General features: G+C 36.8%; 1 protein-coding gene across 6 annotated transcripts in view; it reads left to right on the forward strand.

Annotated features, from left to right (window-relative positions):
• Positions 1–11,454: 11,454 nt before the first annotated feature.
• Positions 11,455–17,371, forward strand: part of LOC129775712 (uncharacterized) — a 63,532-nt gene continuing 57,615 nt past the window's right edge. The window contains exon 1 of one of the 6 annotated variants that reach the window (XM_055780744.1): positions 11,455–11,559. The gene's annotated coding sequence lies outside the window, so the exon portion shown is untranslated. Of the gene's footprint in view, positions 11,560–11,672; positions 11,697–11,759; positions 11,895–12,107; positions 12,635–17,371 lie in introns of those variants that run through there. The other 5 variants (XM_055780745.1, XM_055780746.1, XM_055780749.1 and 2 more) reach the window with 5 other exon arrangements.

The following is a 17,371-nucleotide window of genomic DNA, read 5'->3' on the forward strand; positions in this document are numbered from 1 at the left end:
TCCATGAATGAGCTGAAGAAGCTCTCAAAGCACACAACATGGAAAAACTAAAAACGGTGGCGTAGCGTGCATGAAGGTGTAAACTCATTAACGCTGATATATCCGTCCAATAAACCAGCATTGCGTGAATTACATTTTTGAAGAACCTACAAAACGAATCAAACGATTATTCTTCATAATGGTCCATGGCTCTTGTCACAAAGTAAATATCATACAAACAGCAACATAAGACTATCGATAGAACAAAACCAAAGATTGGAAAAAATACATCAGATCAAAACAGCTGCTTTCAACATACTACTAGCCCAATAAAACAGGAATATGGTAATTCTAAATGACAATATCTGCTAAATGCAATTATATCTGAACAATAGGAATAGGAATCGATTTATCGAAAATAACTCTAATTTAACCCATTAACGATCAAGCTGTAAAAATGATTTTTTTGATGAAAGCCATTGCACAACGGTCCAGGAGCCCTAATGCAACTTAGTTAAAAAACAACTTTGTGGGAGATATTTATTCTTTAAACAAAAGCTGTCTTCGATAAAGTTGTTACATATGATAGAGCGCTCATTTTTATGTTATCAAAAATAGGGTGACCAAAAATGTCGATGAAATAAAAAATCTAACTTTCTTATCTTTATAGATAGAGATAAGTATAGTTCGACAATATTGTAGCTCCAATTATTTTAATTAACTTTGTAGAACAAAGCTTTTTTCTATCTTTTAATATAATCGATTTAGTGCTTTTTTCCTAAGATGCATTAGGGTGACCATGAAAAAGCGTTTTTTTTTTGCTCTAGCTTTTATATTTCAAATTCTACATCAAAGCTGTCTTGGTACGACTTTTAGAGCTTATCAAGACCAACATTTTGCGGTGCAGAACTTGTCAATATCTTAATCCTACTCAATGTTATTGATGGATTTTCACCCGAAAACTCATGATTTCAATTTTCATTTACTCAAACACAAAAAATAACATAGTTTTGAGAATCACACATTATGTAGAATAAACTATGTTCTTTCAAATGCCACCAATAAACTTTGTTTGTGTTTGCCCCATTAAGAATGACAAACAATCGCAGAGAACGTATTTTTTGGGATGAAATATCAATAACTTTGAGTAAAATTGAGATATTGACAAGTTCTGCATCGCAAAATGTTTGTATCAGTATGTTCTAAAAGTCTTTCGAAAACAGTTTGTATGTAAAATTTGAAATATGAAAGTTAGAGCAAAAAAACAGTTTTTTTTTAATGGTGACCCCAACGCATTAGGAAAAACACACTATATCGGTTATTTCAAGAGATAGAATAGAATTTTGTACTACTGTTTTAAATAACTGGGACTACAACATTGTCGAACTATATTTACCTCTATCAATAGAGATAAGAAAGTTAGATTTTTTATTTCATCGACAATTCTGGTCACCCTATTCTGGCAACATGAAAATGAGCGCTCTATCATATGTAACAACTTTGTCGAAGACAGTTTTTGTCTAGAGAATAACTGTCGAGCATAAATGCATCAAATGCATCTTAATGCCAATTTCCACTTAAATGCATCTCCTGGACTATTTTGCAAACATACTGCGAACAAAAGGTTAGTTCAATTAGCAAATATACGGTATTTATAAATGCATCAATTTTGGATTCCGGGAAGAACAAGAACAGGAGAATGGGGGTTTCTATGTATAAACCCAAATTAATCAGCCTAAGGTGAGATGTGGCATTTCTTATTTCATGTAATTTCTTTTCTTTCAAACGAAAGCATATGCTGTTATTTTTATTGTTAACTGTGAAGAAATGTCAATGCTTAAAAATTAGTCTCCCCAATTATCCATTTCCCGAAAAAATCGAACATTTTCCAAAACCTGCAAAGTATCAGAGTACTGTGAAAAAACAATGGCATAGAGGGTTGGTAGGTTATTATTCGGTCCGGCGGAAGAATATTCACACAAACAATCTCATTAGAATCCTTGTTACACGTGGGGTAGGGCGGGGCTAGTTGGTCATAGCTAAGTGGTGCGGACTCAATTTACTTCATTTTCAAGCATATTCATGCATTTTTCAAGCGATTTCTTGCAATAAATTCTCATACCACCAGAGATGCAAGATTTACAAATATGTTTTGAAATTCACAGACATATCTGTAAAATACTTTTTATTTTTGTTGCATACTTTTGAAATATAACAATATTTTACAGGTTTATAAAAAATGAGAAGCTCTATTCATCACATCAAAGATATTTGATATTTGGTTTTAATACATAAATAGTTTTCATATTTAGTTTATATCAATACACATAACGTTAGACCTATTTTTTGAGTCATTCATTAACATTTTGCCGTCCGGCGTAACCACAGTGGTTACGTTCGCAAAATAGGTCGCACCGCAGTGATGTCGTGAGCATAGTATCGCTCAGTGGCCGTGGCGTCAACGTTTTTTTACGATTTCATAAGTACTTTTGCCCTGACATGATTGCAGACGAAAGAAACGACACGATTTTTCACGATGGATGAAAAATTGTATTCATTTATTATACATACTATACATTTACTATACTACAATTCGAAATTTCATGACAGAGAGGGAACAGAGTCGAGAACCTATGAGAACTATCGATGAGATTGGTAAAACTTAACAGATTGTGATATCCCAATAATGTCAAGAACGGCCGACGACGAACCAAGTATACCGAATCAGCGCCCAGCGAATCATTTTACAGCAAACGTGCGGAAGGCAACATATGCGTCGCTAATTTCTCTCAAAATGACTCTCCTAGAGGGGTCTCTTTTTTTGAGTAAACGACAATGAGATGATTCTCAAAGCCCTGACTGAACACCTTTGAGTAATATTAAGATTGACTACATCCAAGCGATAACGGAGGTAGTTTCATTCCAGTTCATGAGAATCCCTTCAACCTCGCACTGTTAGCCTATATCTATCTATATGAATAAAAATGGAAGGCCAAATCTGTTCTCAAGCGAGAAACCCGAAGAAGGGATGGCCCGATATTAGCCTTCTTAATTTTGTTGTATTAGTTTCTTCCCGTAGATCAATATAGTGGAGAGCAAAATCGGAAAATTTTCGGAAAACTCTGAAGGAATGTTGGAAAATTTGAAAAATTACATTCGCATATGACCGAAAATTACATCATGATAAGCGTTGCTAGGCCATTCGATATTTGCGCTAGCGAAGTTGATCTTTGTTCGAGAGTGGAAGTGGATTTTCAGGCAAAACAACGCATTCCTATGTCGTCTATCTATCTATCTATATAAATAAAAATGGTAAAAATGGAAGGCCAAATGTGTTGCTAATCGCAACATCCGATGAAGGAAAGGTCCCTTTTGAGCCATCTTCATTTTGTTGTATTTGTTGTATTCTGCCGATAGGACAATGTTATGATGAGAAAAAGTTTAGAAATTCGTTCTAAAGAATTTATATCAAAACAATAATTTTAGGCGGGACGAAGTTCGCCGGGTCAGCTAGTATACATATATACAGCCATTCCATGCGTTCTCAAGGAGAAAACCGGTTTTTCGGACCACCGGTCTGCCGTTCTACGTATAGTTGTCCCATGTTGCTTTTTGACGATTTTCACTTTTCCTCATGAAACGTTGTTTTTATGCATAAATAATCTTACGGAAAAAAACATAGTTTGTTCCCAGCTTTAAAAAAAACAACATCAAGCTCAATTGTCCCATGTTGATATTCCATTCATAACTGTCCCACCATGTATTTTTGGTAGATCCATATCGAATAAATCGGTTCAAGTGCAAGAATTTCATGTCACAATTTCAGCAGGGCTAATGCACTCATTTCTGGTTTGGAAGAACGAACTAATTCTCAAACAAATAAGAAAAACTTTAACAAAACACGTGTGCACCTTGTTAGCGAATGCCTAATAACAATGAGATTTATATTCTGCGAAGGTGTTGCAGATCACTCATTTCTTCATAAAACGATGTTTCTATGCATAGTCTTTCGGAAAAACACAAAAAAAGTCACAGGAGGTTGTGTCCGAGACACGACCGCATAGATAACGTAGGATTTCGTTAGGCTATCTGTTGTTTTGGATATGTTTGAAGAATTACATTGTTAAACTCTTCGATGATGATTTGGTCGGTGTTAAGTCAGATCGAACCATGTGACATTTTTATGATTTCGAGAAAATCGAAGATAAGGTTTAATGCTCTGCAATTTTAAAAGCATTTAATTTTTTCGTTCAATACTGTTCTCAGAAATGTTAGCTACTCTCTGACAATACTTTGACGTATGATAGTTGTAAAAAAAAAACATCATGTATCATGCCAAAAAGTCAGTTATTTGGCTGCCTATACGTACATAGTCCACTCTGACTGAACCAACTGAAGCATTTTTAAGGAGTTGGCTCACTATGACTGAACAATTTTAAAATATTTCTCAATCAATTAACAGTTGTGAGTCAAAGTGTACCATTCTGCTATGAAAATTAGAGCGAGAAGGATTGTGAGTTTGGAGCTGCATAAACATTTGTTTGCGTTCAGCATAATAGTCTCTGCCATCTACTGCTGGCATGAATAGGATTGCACGGCAAACATGTTAAGCATAAACTTCCCATTTTCAATCATCTTAGACAGTATTCGTCAACAGAATCGTCAAATTTAAATTCATTGTCATCGCTACAGCCTTATTCGCACTTTTAAATAGTACATTTTGTGATCATTCACACTGAAGACCAGCATTTTCACTGATCTGTTCAGGAGTGGACCAAGTTTATTTTTCAATATACTCAGAATGTGCACATTTTACACTAACGGGTTCAAGCACATTTCAACAAGGTTCCTATTAGCTTCAAGAAAATGTTATGGTGGTTTGAATTCGGCGCTTGGATATTGTTTAAAATCAATATACAAATGACTGCCACATGGTCCACTCTGTCTGCACATGATATAGAGCCATTTCGCCATGGTAAATGGTACATGGTCCGCTCTGACTACATACTATGAGGGATTTTCGTTGATCAATCATAACAATTTCGATCCGTTATTCCTGCTGTATGCGTGATTTTCCAAATCTGATAAATGTGGTATGTACCTTACATAATGCTCAACCAAATGTAATCAATAACTCGAAATTTTCAATTTTGCGACTTGGTCCCCTCTGACTTAACACCGACCATTTGGTGGCCCGTAAACGGGCCGTTTTGTCTGCTTGTTAGGTATTGTTTGTTCACTCGACCAATGTTCACAACCGAGTGATGATGATAGAAGGATGGTGATTAGTCATTAGATGGTGCGTAAGATGCCAAAGTGGAATGAGATATGATGAAAGCCGCCCTCTTTGGCCCTGAACGAGATGGCTCCTGTGTTATGTATGAATTAAATGAAGAAAAAAAAACTCATCAATGTAATATAAGATAATTATCATTATCGAACACAATTATCAATTTTTCTTACCAGAAAATAAAACATGTTATTTTATTATAGATAAAATATATTTGAAATGGAAAAGGTAATTTCATATATAATTTTTACTTTCTGAGTGTTTATTCAATCCATTTTCATTTTCGCTTTGAACCCAACGGAACACGGAACTTCTTCATTTTTTCCAATTTTTCTCGTCGCATGAACTTTCCTTGGGAGAAAAAAAATCGTTTCATATTTCAAGTCATTTTAACACAAGCGATACCGTATACAATTTTACACTTACATTGGTGCTAAAAGTTTTACAATGAATGACCGATCATTAATAATTTAATTGATAATTTCACGAAGCAACATTTATTTTATTAACATTTTATTTATATTCTATCAAACAGAACAGTTCACGCTTAACTTTTCAATATGACCTATCTGTTGTGATCGATTCTCTTCACCGACATTCTCTACCGTTAATAACTCAGCGGTGAAAGCATTTCCTGATGTGTTCGACAATCAGGAGTGTAGAGTGATGCCCTGTTTATCAAACTATACTGGTGCGAAAAACTGGTGCAACATCTGCTTGCAAGGCCGTGGTTATCGGAAGAGAAAGTCAATGAAGTAAATCGATCGAAACAGATAGGTCCTATTGAAAAATTAAGCGTGAGTTCATTGAAACATCATTCTTCAATCGATTCATCGAAAGATTCTTATTGGAACGAAAATTAAAAACGAGGATTTTTATGTGCTGATTTCCCCCAGGTACCTTGAATTTGTAATCTCTGTTAGGGAATAAATGTCGGTTTTGATGAAACCCAAATTTCTGCATTACTCGAGAATTATTCAAGTATAATAGCATACATTTCCGCATAATTCAAGAACTAATCAAGCAGACGGAGCTAAATTTTGCATGTGGAGGTTTTATGGGGAATAAACATTTCTAAAGTGGTTCGACACTCCTCCCCCTCTCTAAGGGGGTCTCCCATATGAATGAAACACACATTTCTGCATAACTCGAGAATTAATCAAGCAAACGAAACCAAATTTGACATGTGGAGGTTTTAGGATGCAATAAATGTTTCTATGGTGGTTCGACACTCCTCCTTCTTTCTTAGGGTGGGCTGTCATACAAATGAAAAACAAATTTCTGCATAACTCGAAAACTAATCAAGCAAATGGAACCAAATTTGGCATGTGAAGATTTTAGGGGGCACGAAACGTTTCTATGGTGAATAGACACTCCTCCCCCCTCTCTAGAGGAGAAGTGGGGAGGGATCTGTCTTCATTCTATCATATATTCTGTATCAAACATTTATTCCATGTAACGGAGAAACATGTTATTTGCAAGTGGTTGAAAAATCTTAAACGAGAATTGTGTCTGAAAATAATCTGATATTATAATGACGAGTTTTGGTAAAAGTACTAGGAATTTTATAGTAAAAGGTAATTTTGAAGGGTAGATTAGAAGATCAGTGATGAACGTGTGCTTAGTAAGAAAACATAAATGTGATAACAAAAAATAATTTTTGGGCGGGACGAAGTTTGCCGAGTCAGCTAGTATGATATATTATTATTGTTGTTAAGGAGTGCTCAGATCGATTGATGCAAATATCTCGTAAATCCATCAGGAAATAACTGACCAATAATTGTAAGTACAGGCAAACCATTTTTTTTGTGCGGGGGATAGGGACCGCACAAAAAAAGTCGCATAAAAAAATCGTGCAAAACTTCACCAGTAGCTTTAAAAAATCGAGTTCGGTACACATTTTGGAAACAACTTTTTTTGTGCGGTAGATAGGGACCGCATAAAAAAAAGCTTCCCCCAAGAAAATAACTCAAATCCACGCCATTCACCGTTCAATTGCATTTTGTTTCCCTACTTTGCGATGGGACACTTTGCCTTTTCGGTTGCGCGTGGCTGTTTTGTGCTTTTAGTTGCATGTCGAAACGTGTTGCTGTTAGAAATCATGTCATGCAAAAACTTAGAAAAACTTAGAGTATTTGATGAGAGGAGGGAAATGATTTCAGAAGATGATAATTGAGACGCAAATATGCTTCTTTCGCACTGAAATGCATATAAACCATCGAAAAAAACTAAATGGACGATAACTTCCTCAAATATGCTCCTTTTCATACACCGCACAAAAATAAATCGCACAAAAAACCGCAAAAGAACAGAAAATCGCGCAAAAAAATCGCAAAAAGAAAATTCGCTCAAAAAAATTATTGGAGGTTGTGTCCATGTCAAGGCATTGAAAATTTACCTCGAACGCTATTCCGATGGCCCTTTTCGCAATTGACATAGACTCGGCTACAGTCGATTATATACATGTTGCACCAGCACCATTATTCCACATCTCATAACTACATCAATATATCGTTGGTACCGCACCGTACCGTACAACAATGACAACACTTGCAAGTATCAAATATCATGCTACATGTTATTTAGTATTGCCTCAAAGGAATCGTACCTCTAGGCATCGTTCGTACAACATAAACCAAGCGCCAAACAAGCGTTCGCAATGGCATGCATACAAAGCCATACGTTGGTAGCTTGGAACTACAAGGAATATAAACACTTCTCATCATTTTGCTTTTTTCTCAAAAGAAACGCTTCTGTTAATATTATTGGCCTTATTGGCCTGTTGCATTACTTTCTCATGCTCGAGAGAAGCGCAGCTGTCACCCTTAGTGGAGGAAGTTTTGCTACTGGCAAGCGAAGCATAATCACATACAAAATTCCAGAACGACATTTACTTTCTTGGTGACTACACAAGCGAAATAAACTCTTTTTGTAATAACAACCTCGAAAACAGTAGCAATGCTTAATTATGATCAATATCAGCGAAAATGCAATCCTAGTTGAAGGCAGTTCTGCGACTGGCACGCGAACCCAAATAACTTATTACATTCCAGTAAGACATTCAAGATACTTGGTATTCCCCAAATAATTTTTAGGCGCACAACCTTAACGCCTGCTTCGCCATAACGTCAGTTTAATGCACTGATGCATTCTCAAAGGCACCAACGAAGCCCTTATGATGACGGAAAACAAACAATGTTAACTGCTTGGAAATAATGACTGCAGGATGTTGCAAACGATCATTGACATTTTTGCGAGTTGGTGCAGGCGAAACTATCTGATCATAAGCGTGAAGAAGTGCACAGTCATCTCATTCACTAGGAAGAAAACCCCTATTATCTGGACCTACCGCATAGGGAATGGGCCATTGGAAAGGACACGCGTTGTGAAGGACCTCTGTGTAATGCTGGACTCAGAGCTAAACTTCCGTGAACATTATGACTATGTCATCAACAAAGCCAACCGAAACTTAGGGTTCATCTTCCGGATATCCGCTGAATTCCGTGACCCATACTGCTTAAGATCTCTGTATTTCAGTTTAGTCCGGTCCACATTGGAAACAGCGGTTGTAGTATGGAGTCCCTTTCGCACGGTATGGATCGAAAGGATTGGGAGAATAGAATCGAAGTTTCTGAGGTACGCATTGAGATTTCTGCCTTGGCAAAACCCAAATGAGCTCCCATCTTATGAAAGCCGATGCCGTCTGCTGGGAATGGATACACTGGAGAAGAGACGGAACATAACTAAAGCCACATTCGTCGGAAAACTTCTTCTTGGCGAGATCGATGCCCCATGGATTCTCGCTCGAATCAATATTAACGTTGTACCACGACCACTCAGACAGCGGAGTTTCCTTCGACTTCCACCACACCGAACAGATTATGCTCAGCACGAACCAGTTTCATCTATGTGTGTTCTTTTTAATTCTTTTTATTATTTGTTTGATTTCAATGTGAGCTGTAAAGTTTTCCGTGATCGAATTTTAAATGTAGTTTAAGTGTAGTATTCATGTAGACCTTGAAGTCCGATGGATGAATTGTAAAACAATAAACAACAATAAACAATAAACTGAATTATGCCACACAGCTCGTACTCTGATGTAACACCCATCGATGCGAATTCGCTGATGAGTTTGTCAAGAGCGACCGCCTTCATCACCAGCGGTTGATTTTGGTTGCTGCCTGGGTAACGGCGTTCACATTTACGACCGACGCGCCGAAATCGCCTACTTCGCTGTTGTTCGATGCGGTGTCACACTTGCGAAGGCTCGGTTCAATGCGAGCGCTTTTCACTGCACCAACATTGCGTGCATCATTAGATGACGCTTGCTTCGAATTTTATTGCCCCTGGCAATGCGTTCGTTTTTTGCAGGTCCCGAGCCTGTCTCCTTCTTCTTCTTGCTCATCACATACACATCACACGGTTACGAATAACGCGAAAAACAAACAGAAAAACCAAACGACGATATCTAAGTTGGATTACCACTGGTGGGGTCCATTCTTAGATCGAAGCGCAGCGAAAGCAAAGTGAACTGGATTGCTCAACAGTCCGATGCCGAATGAAAGTTTGCCTCAGCGATATCCACTGTTTATACTCTAGGCAAGTATTCCCCTTCATTATTCTACTTTTTCTTTGTTCACGGAGACTTTAAATCCTACAATTTCCCCTCCGTTGGTCGTCGATAAGTTGCTCGTTATTGGCAGCTCTGTTCGGGAATGCACACAAATGGACAGAACAAATGTATGGAAAAATGGAAACGCTTAAAGTGTTAAATCTGGAGGCGATCTGGCGTAGTGGTAACATCCATACCTCTCACGCAGAGATCACGAATTCAATTCTCACTCCCGACATTCTTCCAAAAATGGACCAGCCGAAATGTGTTGAAAGTCACTATAATAAAGAAAAAAAAAAGTGTTAAACGCTCATGAATTTTAACCATTTAAAAACCAGGGGATTCTAATGTATAGCATATTAAACAAATCTCACGGAATTTCCGATTCGTTTAGTATGTAAATCGCCAAAATCCGTTCGCGGCAAAAATGGTTATTAACGCTAAAAACGTGACCTGTTTTCTGATTTGGCACCCTTAATGAAAGACGTAGTTCTACGTCAAAAAAAAACCGCACAAAAACAGGTTTTACTGTGCATGAGCCGCCGCATGTGTCGTTAATTTCGACCAATCAGAAGTTGGTATTTCTGTTAGGATAGGGATTGCGATTTTTCAATTGTTCGAAAGTTAATTTCAAGACATATTTATATTATTTTATTCAATGTAAAAATTTTTTATGGAGTTCCCGAATTGATTGACGCAAAAATCTCATCAATCCATCATGAAATGACTGAGCAATAAGTGTTCGAAATTGGACAATTTTCACGATGTGTTCGATTTTCGATTTTCAATTTGTACCCTCATATGTTCCCGAAAGACGTAATCCTACGTCAAAACAAATTTATTTAAATGGTTTGAAACATTTGAATACCTGATTTGCCACAGGTGCGCTGTGTCACATTACTTCATCGGAATACGTTTCGCTGTTAACCTTAGTAAGTATCCGTATTAACACTTGTTTCCCCGAGTTACTGAAATCGCGTGCATACTGTATTTCAATTGTAATGATTCACGCTCAATCTCAATATTGAACCACTGTGGGCAAACGTGTCAACAACTCTATAGCTTATCAAACTTTATGGAAACCTACCAAGAAATCTAAAAACGATGTGTTTAACTACATCAGTTTAAGGTTCAATGGTGTAGACCCGCTGGTTTGCTAAATTATTTACCGTTTCCGACGGTGGTGGAGCATGTATTTATATTCATTGCAACCAAACAGTTCGAACAGTAAAAAAAATCATAAACACCGCTTCAAACCAATCACTTTCAAATATTAAAACATCGATTTCTATTCTCACCCACTCATCCGCCTATTCCTAGCAAGAACATAGTGCAGCATAATGTATTGATGAATAAGGCGAACAGCTCATCACGTTTCTGTTTCGTACTGTCTAGCAAACACACCGATAAACTGTTTATTGACGTCATTAACATTCACAATAAACACGATCACCCACCAGCTTGGAGTCGGTTCGTTGTGTGGCGCATTGCTATTGCTATTGGATTACACACCACAGCAAATAGTTACAATTCTCAAACGCCACTCTTTCTCTCTCACACTTCGCTTTTTCCTTCGGCTAACGACTGTGTGCAACGCTCGGCCGTTGAGGTCGATTACAAGACAGTTGATTCGAGAACGCGAGACGATCGAGTTTGAGACTGTTCGGAGTAACGAGAGGTACTACTACTTCCTGTGCGCTGAGTCACTAAGTCTGCCAAATTTTCGCACCACCCATGGCGCCCATGATCATCGGTCAATGGTTCATCGGTTGTGGCACGTCGTGATGCGCAAATAAGTATCAAAACAAAACGAGAGTGAGCATGCCCCCGTGGTGGATACTCACCCACCCACCCACTACTGCTAAGTGGTTGCTCAAATATGGATAAAATTCGGCAACCTCTGAAAAGTGCATTCTGTGTTTGGTTTGTCAAAAAATAGCAGTGACGTGAGTTAGCGAAAAATATCCCCCCAATCCAATGAAAAGTGAAGCTAGCTCACGGGAAAAATCTTCGGTGAGAGCGAGAGTGAACGAAAAATAGCGTAGTGGAAATTATAAGTCAACGCTAAAAATAGCTTAGCGTAGCTTTGATTTTTGGCCAGTTATTGGTGGTGTGCGAGGATACAATTTACTCCTTTTCAAGATCTCGAGTGCGCAGAAAATAATGCGGTTTGTTGTGTGTGAAATTCCAAGCCTTGATTCAACTGTACAGTGCGCAACTTTGCACGGCATCTGACTGCTGGCAATAACAATACAATGTCGAATGAATTTAAATTTCAAATTTTACTCAAAGAGATACACAAGTGAACCAACGCTCGCGAATGACCTCCCACTGACGGCCACTCGAGCAAATGCGGTTTTCGCGCAGCACCGGTTGCAATATCGGTGATCATAGGCTCACGAGATGATAGTGCATAACATAGAGTGATCGATGAAAAGGCGCACCCTCGCGTCGAAGGATATTTCAAATTGAACAGGTGGCAACTTATTGAACTTTACGCGTTCCCATAAATTCATCTACAGATGATTTATTATTTTCCAACGTATTCTCCGAGTTATTCACGGAACAAGTGTGAAGATAATTCGATGAGAAAAACACTAATTGGAGGATACAACCGGCAGTAAGTCAGTTGAGTGGAACGCGACAAGACGAGCGGCGTTCGAGTGGAACAAACATTGCATTTATTTATGCTTGAGCTAGTTTTATCTCAGCCATGAGCGTAACTAGAAATTTACAAATTATGACATTCTCAGGTAATCTTTCTCGTGCTGTCTGTTGTGGTAACACCTGAAACTCGTAGACCCTTTGAACAAATTCAATATCACCATTCAGAGTTTTTACGACAATTCTTCGAATCGTACAACAAAACCCCGCTTCCTATACCCCCTTATGAATTTGTATTCTGTGCAATTCCAAATGAAATCGTCCTAAGAATGCAGATATCAAAAACATGTATTTTTGATTCGAATGAAAGTTTGTATTCCGTTTGGGTGTTTTCTCAATTCATTTAATTTCATTTCATTTATTCATTTATTACTTACTATCTGACTAGGCAAACGTTCTCTGCCAAATAAATTATTTCTAGTGAATATTTTGGGTGTTGAATAAAACACACTAATGTATTGTAAGTGTGTTTGAATATTTTAACGATCTTTAAAATAAATCGAATGTGACCGATAAAAAAACGAATTAAATGATTTGAACGAAAGGTTATATGACGTTTCTTGGTGTATTTTATTAACGTAACTGACATGTTTGATCTCTTAAAAGTTAAACGTCAACTGAAAAAAGTAATATAAGTTTGTCGTAAAGTAGAAAAAATTAAATATAGAAAATCTATATTTATTGCTGTCTCCTTGTTAGAAAATACGAGCATGTGATTTTCAACATGGCTTAGTTTATAACAGCTTGGTCTCGTTCATAAATTGGAAAACAGCGATACGCCAGCTAACTTCAATGGAGCTGATTAATCGGCCTGTTTGGAATCGCGTTATTTTATCGTTGTCATTCAATCGAGGACTATTTACATCGGTAATCTAAGTTTGAAACACAGCCATATTGCTTCCTTTATTCATGGATGTTTTTATTACTCTTCACCGATTTGTAGAACTCAATATTCATATATGCATATGAGTGATCGGATTTTACAATTCAATCGAAATCGACTTTTACACTCTTAAATTCGTTCGCCTTGTCGCGAAACAATGGTCAAAATAAGTCATCCGTATTTGTGGTTCAATTTACTCTCTATCTGATCGGCATAATTCCGGAAATAATTCTAAATTGTTGATATTTGAATGAAAATTATTATTCGATTTCGTTTGGATGCTAAATTTGTTTTGAATGTGTTTGAATGCTAAATTTTGCGTGTTTATTCCACCCGAAAAACTATTACTATTTTTGCTTCATAGAAATGGAACATGGAGACCAATGTTGTTTACGTCGAATTGGGTGGCAAGGTTGTCACATTTGCTCAACTCGATTGGACTTGAGCTTGAACAGAATGCAAAATTGCGTTTTTTCCATTCAACAAAATACAACCAACAATATGTGGGGACGAATACGATCGAACTTCATTTTGTGTTTGAACACACGCGCAATGTCATGACAATGCATTGCGTTTTGGGCTGGCTATAACTAAAGCTGTGTCGGCGTTGCTAATGATAGTGTCTCGCAAGTGAATGTATTATTCCTCGCACCGCTTTTGTTGATTGTGTAGTAAGAATTGCAGTCGTTTAATCTCTACCTTCGCGTATATGTCGACCATAAATTGTTGGCACAGCTTACGATATCTTGAATTGGCGTTTCTTGACCATGTCAAATCACCATATGATAAACATAAAAATCCTTCGAGCGCGCCCTCTGTTTGTTTCGTCGCATGTTCATAAATATTAAATCAAAATGAGAAATGATGTTCATAATGAATCAAGTATCTGTGACGGGGTCTGTGACGGGTTGGTCTAATGTTTATGCAAGAGATTTTTCGTTAAAGAAACCCGTCTGACTTGCACTGTAGTCACGCGTATTCTTGAGCTTGCCACTCCAGAATACATTCAAGGCGTATTGTTCGTCATAGAAATCTCAACTATTTACTAATAAAAATGACGCAAGTAGTACTACGTTGAGAAGGCAAACCTTGGGAACGTTAGTGCCATTGAAGAAGAACATAGCGAGGGTCGTATGAACGGTGTGTGTCAACGATGAATTCCAGATTATTGCTTTTTCTTCGCATTAAATTTCTCGTGTCACCGTGCTATCATGATTCCAGCAGCGCTTGTGCTTTGGATCTATACACGTGCTCTCCAGCTGATGTTTTATCAGGGTTGATGGCAATAGCGTGATTGTCATTTTGTAATCCGAGCAAATGTGATTTGAAGAATTTCGATAACTCATTGTGCTCATTCAAAAAGGCTTCCAGCTCGTCGGAGATGCTCCCTGCTTTAGATGAATTGATGTTACTTGTGTATTTGTAGATGGATGTTCAATGAAGCGGGCGTTACGCCATCAGTCTTTGAACAACTTAAATGAATTCGTTCTGTTGAAAAAACGAACAACGGTTAAATTATTAGAATATTTTTGACACCAAAATAATAAAATCGCAATTAAAAATAGGGAATTGGGGTCAAAATTTAAGGTTTTATGTATGATATGAAGTCAAATTTTTGAAAAAAAAATATCCAGATCTTTTTTTCTGCATAGAGCCACCCTATTCGGTATTAAATGTATGGTTATCGGTATCCTACCGGTATCATATATAGTTTACAACCTATTCTCATACCTACCAAGTATTTTGAGTATAATTTCATCAAAATCAGTCGAGCCGTTTCGGAGGAGTTCGGTATTTATATATATATATATATATATATATATATATATATATATATATATATATATATATATATATATATATATATATATATATATATATATATATATATATATATATATATATATATATATATATATATATATATATATATATATATTACTTGTAGCGTAAGGACAATCCATTTAACTTGCTACAATTAGTTAGTTCACCTGAGCATGAATTCAACGTTTCTGCGTTATTTTGAGACTTTTGCAATTATAATTCCATGAGATAAATAATATTTTATTCTATTGCTGATTTCTTGCGTTTAACCATGCCACACAATTAAGGGCAATACGTAGTCGATTCAATGTCATGACAGATGCATTCAAAAGAAAAACGTCACCATATATGAAATGTGGTAGTAATAGGGATTTGAATAATTTCATTTTGATAACTGTAGGTAGTTTGCTAGAAGAGATTCTTAGTAACCTTAGCCCATTGTAGATTTTGTACATTGTGCGGCTATGTGACTCTCTCATTCTAAATTATTCAGGACAAGAATGCCAAGGACGGAAGCTTTGGACACATATGCTATAGTGTCGTTGCCAAGTTTTATTTCAGGATGAATGTTCACATAGAGATTTCTCTTAATAAGCATCACTTTGGTTTTTGATGAATTTATGGGCAGTAAATTTCCTTCAGACCAATTCATTATTCTAGATAAGTCATCGTTGATAATGGTGGCCGTCGTTGTTAAGGAAAGATCAACAGCGTAAAAATATAATTGCACATCATCAGCGAACATGTGAATTTTACAGTTTTTGAGAACTCCTGGCAAGTCATTAATCCCTGTGGGACACCAGACATGATATCTATTCTATCTGAGAAAGTCCCATTTGTTGATACCACTTGCGATCTGCATGATAAATATGAATGTAAGAGACTTACTGCAGACCTAAAAAACATAAACTTTTCAGATAACTTCTGCAATAGTTTTGAATGAGACACCCTATCAAAGGTCTTAGAAAAATCAATTAACAATAGAAAGGCAACGCCTTTTTTATCAATTGCAGAGTGAACATCATCATGTACCTTTAGAAAAGCACTTGTAGTGCTATGACCAGTGCGAAACCCAGATTGATTTGGAGATAATAAACTGTGGGTACAAACAAAACCATTCATTTGGGATTTCAAGATTTTTTCAAACACTTTTGAAAGTGCGCACAAGATACTGATAGGTCGCAGATTGCTTACATCATTACTTTTAGGGTTTTTACGAATAGAAATACCTATACTCGACTTCCAAACACTAGGATATTTTGAGGAAGAAATAATCAAGTTGAATATTCTAGTTATTGTTGGCAAAATGTGAGATAATATCAGACGAATAAACTTAAGCGGTACATTATCAAGACCCACGGCATTAGATTTTACAGCAGTGGTCCCTAGAATAACATCATAATCACGAATTGAAGAAAACTTAAACCCATTATCATTCAAGGGTGGAACTGATGTAAAATTTCTATCCTGAACTAAATTTATTCCGAAATATTCATTAATCTCGTTACTCGAATTACTTAACGGGGTAGCGCGTGAAGACATAGGCAATACATTGATCCTTTTCAGTTTATTCCATAATTCCTTACTGGAGTTAGAGGAATCGATACTAGTTACATAGTTTGATTTAGCGACATTTATTAAATTAGTAACTCGGTTCCGTAATCGTTTATATTGCACATGATTATCAGAGGTACAGTTCGATATTCGAGAGTCAATATTCCTTTCAATGATGGATTACGCCTAGGTTTACAATAGCGAATAGAAATAAAATTGTCATATAGTTTAACTAATATATCATTGAATAAATCAACTGCTATATTTGGATCATCAATGCTCTCAAATAATGACCAGTTTGACCAAATTGACTGCATTAAAAAGTTCACTCGTATTTACATTCTTATAATAGTATAAACCTCCGATACTGGAGCGCGGGACACATCAAGCGATGCGAAAATAATGTCATGATATGAAAACACAGGAGCAGACACCTGATGACAGGTGCCCACAAAATTCAAATTGGATGAGAAGATCAAATCAATTTGTGAACAACCGTTGGAATGGTAGTGCGTGGGATCGGTGTTGATGCAGTTTAAACCATAATTGCTAGTCACGCTTAGTA

Source organism: Toxorhynchites rutilus, chromosome 3, assembly GCF_029784135.1.
Source record: "Toxorhynchites rutilus septentrionalis strain SRP chromosome 3, ASM2978413v1, whole genome shotgun sequence".
In the NCBI taxonomy this organism is placed as follows: domain Eukaryota; kingdom Metazoa; phylum Arthropoda; class Insecta; order Diptera; family Culicidae; genus Toxorhynchites; species Toxorhynchites rutilus.